Consider the following 7,424-nt stretch of genomic DNA (forward strand, 5'->3'; position numbering starts at 1 on the left):
TGCTGAAGCCCGGGATTGAACCAGGGACCTTTAGATCTTCAGTCTAACGCTCTCCCAGCTGAGCTACTTCAGCTCTGCTGGGGCTTGGATTTTCCCAAAACCTGTTGGAATATGATAACTTTTCAACCTTTTCAGGCAGCCTTTGGTTGACTTTTTCTTGAGAATCCAATAATTGCTTTAGGGAACAGGATAGAGGCAGACTGAGATCAGAATTAATGGCTCAAGACACATGGAAGTGTTCAAGGCCAGGTTGGATGGGGCTTGGAGAAATCTGGGACAGTGGAAAGTGTCCCTGCCCATGCCAAGGGATTGGAAATACATGATTTTTAAGGCCCTTCCCAACCTGAAACATTCTGGCATTCTGTGATAAAACACAGCTAAATCTGGAATTAAACAGCAGCCCTGATTTGGGAACCAGCCAGGAGCAGTAGCATTGAACAGAATTTCCTGACACCTTTTCACAGATCCCACGGAAGGATCTGGAATTATCCATGGAGCCTGGCTAATCTTTTCACATCAATCTGTCTCTCTCCACCTAAGGAATGGGAGTCAGCCATCTTCATGCAGTGATATGGGAGATGTTTGCCCATCCCACCAGCTTATCCTGCAAATTATTCGCTCCCAGGACAATCTCCCATCTTTCACCAGCTTCAAATTCACATATGTATTCCCAAAATACATATGTGGAACGCACAGCAAGCTTTCCATGTCTGTTAAAAATCTGGTAGTGAAAGGTGTCAGAAATATATTTAATCTGGGTTTGAATGTTCAGCTTGACAGCAGCTGATATTTCCTCACTGACATTTATTAGATAACAGTTCCTGATATCTCGGGCTCCCAAACTAGGCTACAGAATCCTTTGAAATATCCAGGCAGCAGGATCATTCCCAAAGTGGGTTTTCTTTCTCCAAAAACCCTTCCAGCACTGGATCCCAGTGGTGATTCCCACCCATGGTCACTGAGGAACTGGTCATGGGTGGCTCAACATCTTTGTGCTTGACAGGTGGAGAATTTTTGGAGAGATGAGCTACAGAATTTCTGCTTCTTGACTTACAAATTATCTCCTCCATGTGACTTAAAACACTCCAGATCCAGCTTTTGAAAGCATCAAAAAAAAAGTGCAAAAATAACGTAACAAATCCAGGGCCAACAAAGACCACAGCCAACAGACAACATAACCCCCAAGAAATTCCCAAAACCAATTCCATTTTGTGTCTGGTAGAGCTGCTGATATGAGAGGGATTTCCAGTGTTGTCCAGGAATTAATTGGAGCCACAGGAGTGTAATTGGGCCTCAGCCCTGAAGTGGGAATGAGCCATCCTTGTTGTGTCTCTCTCATCTCCACCAGGACCTCAGCATCCATAAGAAAAGGAAGCTCAGCATTGACCCCAGTAAGTTTTTCCTATTGTCCATAAAAGAGGATGAGGAAGAAATCTTGCACTGCGTCCTCTGCAAGGTCATCCCCAAACTGTGTGCTCAGAGCAGGTTATTTTTATCTGCAGAAGGTTTTTAAAGGAGCAATTTCTTGAGCTCAGTGACTGTGGATCTTACAAGTACATCTTGGATCAGATTTGAGGAACACAACACTCTTCTTGGTATTTTTTTCCACACTTGGATGATGAAGGAAAGTGAGAATTGCGCAGCCAGATGATTTCTTAGCTGATTATTTTGGAGTCTATCCTAAGTGTTTACTCACATGTAAAGCTTTGCTTTGAAGAGTTTTTAATGTCTGGAGTGTGGACTTGCTCCAGGCTTAATTTTTCTTCAAAGATTCTGTCTTTGAAAGCAAATCAAAACAGACCAATGCCTATTTTGAAACATCAGAGCCTCTAATTCTCTGAAATAGTTATGTTTTGTTCTTCCCTGAGCAGCTGTGAGCTGTTTGGCATTACCAGCAGTGATGATTTCCAAATTCCTGGAAGGCCAGGTGGGCACATCCATGTGACAGAGAGCAAAGACCCCAAGAGAAGATCTGGCGTGACTTTTTTTTCTGTAAAACACAGCAATTTTGGAAAGGTTCCTGGGGTGGGATTCATCTCACCTATTTCTCTGAGGCCAAAAAGGCAAATCTCTACAATTGACCCAATCACAGAATTTTTGGGGGGTTGGAAAAGAACCTTCAGGATCATTTAATTCATGCCAAGAGCAGCCAGGTTTTGTCTCTCTATGGGGTTTTCCAGAATCCCTAATAAAGATAGGCTGGGCCCTATGAAAAGCTTTTCTCCAAATCAATTACAACAAATAACCCACAGCACTTTTAGGTCTTCACAAATCTGATCCATTTTTAGCTGTTTCTGAATTTTTGGGAGGGAGAGATCAATGCATTTGGATCTCCAGCACTTTTAGGTCTTCACAAATCTGATCCATTTTCATCTGTTTCTGAATTTTTGCGAGGGAGAGATCAGCACATTTGGACCTAGGTGTGTCTGGCTGGATGGAGCCAGAGCAGATGAAAGCCTTCCCAAGGCCAGTGGTGCCACCTAATGGGAAAATTCCCAGGGAATCTACGTCTCGGAAGTTCAGTCCTTAACTGGAGTGTTGCTAGGTGACGTAGAAATGGAAATGAGGAGCTCTGACGTCAGTCCCTCTTTTCTGCAGCCTTTACGACCATTCCTCCGTCAATCCATTCCCTCTTCCCTGGCATCCGGGCCACAAGCAGGAGATTGCCCTGGGAAATTTGTTCTATTTCCTGCTTAAATCCATTCTCAGCAATCCCTGGAGCTCCTGAAGCGTTTTTGTCCTTCTTGGCGCTCAGTCTGTCTGGGGAGGAAATGATCCCAGATTTTGGGATTATGGAGAGCCAAGCAGGAAATGAGATGGAATAAGGGGCTGCCACAGGAGGGACCAGGACTCTGGGGTTTTTTTTTTTCGTTGCAGATTTTGCAAATGAAGGACGAGACAAGTCCTCTGCATTGCAGCACCCACACTCAGATCCATCTGGATCCACACTGTGGCTCTGCAAAAGAAGGGATAATACCTCAAATATCTCAAAAGTTCCCACCTGGCAGCCCCCTGCAGCCACTCCAAATCATGGATAACCATGAGAGGGGGCAGGAATGAGCTGCCAAGCCTCTCCTGGTCTCCAGGGATTGTTGTATTCCCTGACTGTGTTGTCTGCCCAGCACTCACACCTATTTTTCCGTGGCTGTATCACTCACCACCGCATCCCTGCCACCTTTGTTTTTCAGAGATGTGTTACAGGGGGTAGAGCAGGTCTTTCTCAGGTCCCATCTCAGCTCTACCCTTGATGAATCATGAGTTTTAAGCTGTCTCAGCCAGGCTTTCTCTTTTTCCTTTTCTCTGAAGTTCAAAAGTTATTTTTTTAATTCTTGTATTTTTTTTTTCTGCGATAAAGGTGTTTGCAAGGGCTCGTAAGAAGAAAATTATGTAATGTGATATCAAAGTATTCTTTCTGCTTTTCTGGGGAGAGGGCAACACTGAAGGGAGGAGGCTCCAGTCCCTCTTTCAGTGCCTCACTGACACAAAATACCAAGAACTGAGCTCACAGAGCCCCTGTGCAATTCCATGGCTGGAGAAGGGATTAACATTTAGGGCAAAGGGGAGAAACCTTTAATTAAGCAGACTCAAATCATTAATTCCAGCAAGGATCTGAGCTCTGCTGGCAATGATGACTCTGCAGCTGTGTCTGGTGTTGCTCAAAGCCTGGAAAGGTGCCTGGCAGAGGTGGTTGGGCACCAGTGATTGTCCTCAAAGGATCATAAAATCATGGAATGGTTTGGGTTGGAAGGGACCTTCAAGATCATTGAGTTCCAACACTCCCACCATGGGGCAGGGACACCTTCCAATATCACAGGGTGCTCCAAGCCCTGTCCAACCCGGCCTTGGACACTTTTAAGGATGGAGCAGCCACAGCTTCTCTGGGAAACCTGTGCCAGCGCCTCCCCAGCTTCACAGGGAAGAATTTCTTCCCAATATCCCATCTAATGCTGCCGTCTGTCAGTTTTGAGCCATTCTCCCTTGTCCTGACACTCCATCCCTTCTCCCAAATCCCTCTCCAGCTCTCCTGGAGCCCCTTTAGGCACTGGAAGGGGCTCTGAGGTCTCCCTGGAGCTTTCTCTTCTCCAGGCTGAACAAACGCAGCCTTTCCTCATAAGAGAGGAGCTCTATCTCTCTAATAATCTTTGTGGTTTCCTCTGGACTCACTCCAGACTAAGCAGCCTCCCACATCAGTGGCTCAACATTACCCCCAGTTTCCAGGGCAGTCCATGCCACAGGATTGGGAACAGGCAGTGGAAGGAACAAAAATCTTTTTATATCACAATTTTTGGTAAAATATTTGGATTGTAAAACCCTGTCCCTCTTCCACAGGCTCAGACTGGTTGAGGTCCAAATATTCCCAAATCCCAGAAATCCAAAAACCCCAAAGATATCCCGAAATTTTTCCAATCCCAAATTTCCAAATCCCCGAATTCCCCAAATTCTGGAATTCCCAAATTCCATGAATTTCCCAATCCCACCAAATATTCCCAAAATTCCCAATCCCGGAATTCCCCAAATCCCAGAAATTAGGATCCCAAATATTCCCAGGAGTCCCCAAATCCCAGAATTCCCCATGCCAAAATATTCACAAAATTCCCCAATCCCGGTATTCCTGAATCCCAAATATTCCCAGGAATTCCAAAATCACAGAATTTCCCATCCGAAATATTCCCAAAATTCCTCCATGAGGTCCCTGCTCCAAAGCCCTGCTCAAGCAGGACCTACAGCCCCTTGCCCAGGACCATCTCCAGTTGGGAATATGTCAGAGAAGGGGAGCTCCACACTCTCCCAAGGCCACAGGGCCCAGTTTCTCCTCCTTTCCCCACAGCTGAGATGCTCCTGTGCCCTCCAGGGCTCCCAGTGCTGCTGGCCCTGGGCTGGGCTCTGTCCTGGGTGTCCAGGTCTCTCCTGCAGTGCAGAGCCCAGGCCTGGGCACCCAAAAGTGCAGGAAAAGTCTGCTGAAGCCCGGGATTGAACCAGGGACCTTTAGATCTTCAGTCTAACGCTCTCCCAGCTGAGCTACTTCAGCCCTGATAATAATAATTTTTTTCCCCTATAAACAACAGGTAAACACACTGGAGCCATTCTGCTTGGAAAATACAAATTTTAGGGAGAGGTTGCTTCAAAGTCAGTTGTGATTGATGCTAAAAATCACTTTCAAGGATAAGGGGTTTTTCCTATTTCCCCAAACCCAGTTTTGATTTCCTGCTTGGCCATACACCAAAGGTGGGTCAAACTTTCTGCTTCTTCTCAGGGCAGTCCATGCCACAGGATAGGGAACAGGCAGTGGAAGGAACAAAAATCCCTTTACATCATGATTTTTGGTAAAACACTTGGATTGTAAAACCCTGTCCCTATTTCACAGGCTCAGACTGGTTGGGGTCCAAATATTCCCAAATTCTGGCATTCCCAAATCCTGGAATTCCCAAATCCCAGAAATAGGTCCAAAGATCCGATGCCCAATATTCCTGAATCCAATCCCAAAATTCCCAATTCCCAAATTCCCAGTATCTGGAATTCCCAAATCTCAGAATTTCATCCCAATATTCCCAAAAATCCCAATCTGAATTCCCAATCGGAATATATCCCAAAATTCCCAAATTCCCAATTCCTGGAATTTCTGAATCCCAAAATTCCCTAATCCCAGAATTCTCCAGCCCAAAAAATTCACCAAATTCTCAAACCCAGGAATTCCCAAATCCCAGAAATTAGGATCCCAAATATTCTGGATCCCAAATCCCAGAATTCCCCTCCAAATATTCCAAAATTACCAAATCCAGATATGATCCCAATATTCTGAATTCCAAAATCCCAGAATTTCCCATCTAAAATACTCCCAGAATTCCCAAATCCCAGAACTCCTGATCTGAAATATTCCCAAAATTCCTCCATGAGGTCCCTGCTCCAAAGCCCTGCTCAAGCAGGACCTACAGCCCCTTGCCCAGGACCATCTCCAGATGGGAATATGTCAGAGAAGGGGAGCTCCACACTCTCGCAAGGCCACAGGGCCCAGTTTCTCCTCCTTTCCCCACAGCTGAGATGCTCCTGTGCCCTCCAGGGCTCCCAGTGCTGCTGGCCCTGGGCTGGGCTCTGTCCTGGGTGTCCAGGTCTCTCCTGCAGTGCAGAGCCCAGGCCTGGGCACCCAAAAGTGCAGGAAAAGTCTGCTGAAGCCCGGGATTGAACCAGGGACCTTTAGATCTTCAGTCTAACGCTCTCCCAGCTGAGCTACTTCAGCCCTGCTGGGGCTGAGATATTCCCAAAATCTGTGGGAACACAATCAGATTTCAAACTTTCACCCTTTAAACCAGTTTGCCCAACACTTGTTAGGACTCAAGACATCCCTCTGTCTGTCCTGAGCAGCCAAGACCCCTGACAGGGGGCTCAGAGACCCTGGCACAGAGCCCAAAATATGCCTGTGGTTTTGATTATGACCCATGGAGCAAGTTACCAACCTTAGATGATCTGCAAGCCATGACAAATTAAGTAGAATGATAGTGAATTTATCACAAGGTGAATAAGTAGATTTTGAGGTTTTTAGAATAAAGATTCAGGAGGGCAAGATGGAGGGATCTGGGCATGTCCAGCCTTTCTCCTTCTTCTTCTTGGCCTCCATCTTCTGCTGTGATGTTGGCACTTTTAGATTGGTTTAGAGTAGAAGCTCACTGTCTAATATAGGTGGTAGGTATTGGAAAGTAATTGTAAATATTGTACACGTGATTTTTAGTATAAAGACATAACACCACCCCGGGGGCAGGCAGAATGCTTCTGACTGTCTTGCTGAGCGGACCTCGTCAGGACAGGAGAAAGAATTTTATAGATAAGATACAACAAACAACCTTGAGACTGAGAAATGAAGAGCCCTGACTCCTTTTTCAAGCGCCAAGCTGAGAAAAGAGACTTTCTAACATTTCTCAGGGTCACTCTCACAAGATAAAGATCCCGACAAACACTCCTTCAAGAAGAGCCCTGGAATAGTTTGGGTTGGAAGGGACCTTAAAGATCACCTCATTTCACTCCTTGTCAGGGGCACTGTCCCAGGTTGGTCCAAACCCCATCCAACCTGGCCTTGGACATTTCCAGGGATGGGGCAGCCACAGCTTCTCTGGGCAGCCCATTACAGTGTTGGAATGGTGTGACTCAGCACACAACAAAGCAAGAGAGAACAAATCTCAGGAAAACCACTCCAGGAGCAGCCTCTCCCCATAAATAAGATTTTTCTCTGTGGAGCATCAGCTGGGAAGCTGACATGGAAAACAGACTTGAAAACCTTTCAGGTCTCCTGGACTATTATGTCAGACATTGCACCAAAATGTGCAATTGTTTAACTACACTTAAATCACTCTAAACTACATAAATTACCTCAAATCATCCCTCTTCTTTCCAAATGCTGGCACTTTTTTGTTTCGGAACACTGCAATTCTGCT

At 45.8% G+C, this 7,424-nt stretch overlaps 3 non-coding genes across 3 annotated transcripts; all 3 read right to left on the reverse strand.

The window, feature by feature from the left end:
* On the reverse strand, window positions 1-73 carry TRNAF-GAA (transfer RNA phenylalanine (anticodon GAA)). Its single transcript has one exon. It is a non-coding gene; the product is annotated as a tRNA-Phe (tRNA).
* A 4,883-nt stretch (window positions 74-4,956) lies between these two features.
* Window positions 4,957-5,029, reverse strand: TRNAF-GAA (transfer RNA phenylalanine (anticodon GAA)). Its single transcript has one exon. It is a non-coding gene; the product is annotated as a tRNA-Phe (tRNA).
* A 1,133-nt stretch (window positions 5,030-6,162) lies between these two features.
* On the reverse strand, window positions 6,163-6,235 carry TRNAF-GAA (transfer RNA phenylalanine (anticodon GAA)). The gene has a single exon. It is a non-coding gene; the product is annotated as a tRNA-Phe (tRNA).
* Window positions 6,236-7,424: the final 1,189 nt, after the last annotated feature.

Source organism: Zonotrichia leucophrys, chromosome 2, assembly GCF_028769735.1.
Source record: "Zonotrichia leucophrys gambelii isolate GWCS_2022_RI chromosome 2, RI_Zleu_2.0, whole genome shotgun sequence".
In the NCBI taxonomy this organism is placed as follows: Eukaryota; Metazoa; Chordata; class Aves; order Passeriformes; family Passerellidae; genus Zonotrichia; species Zonotrichia leucophrys.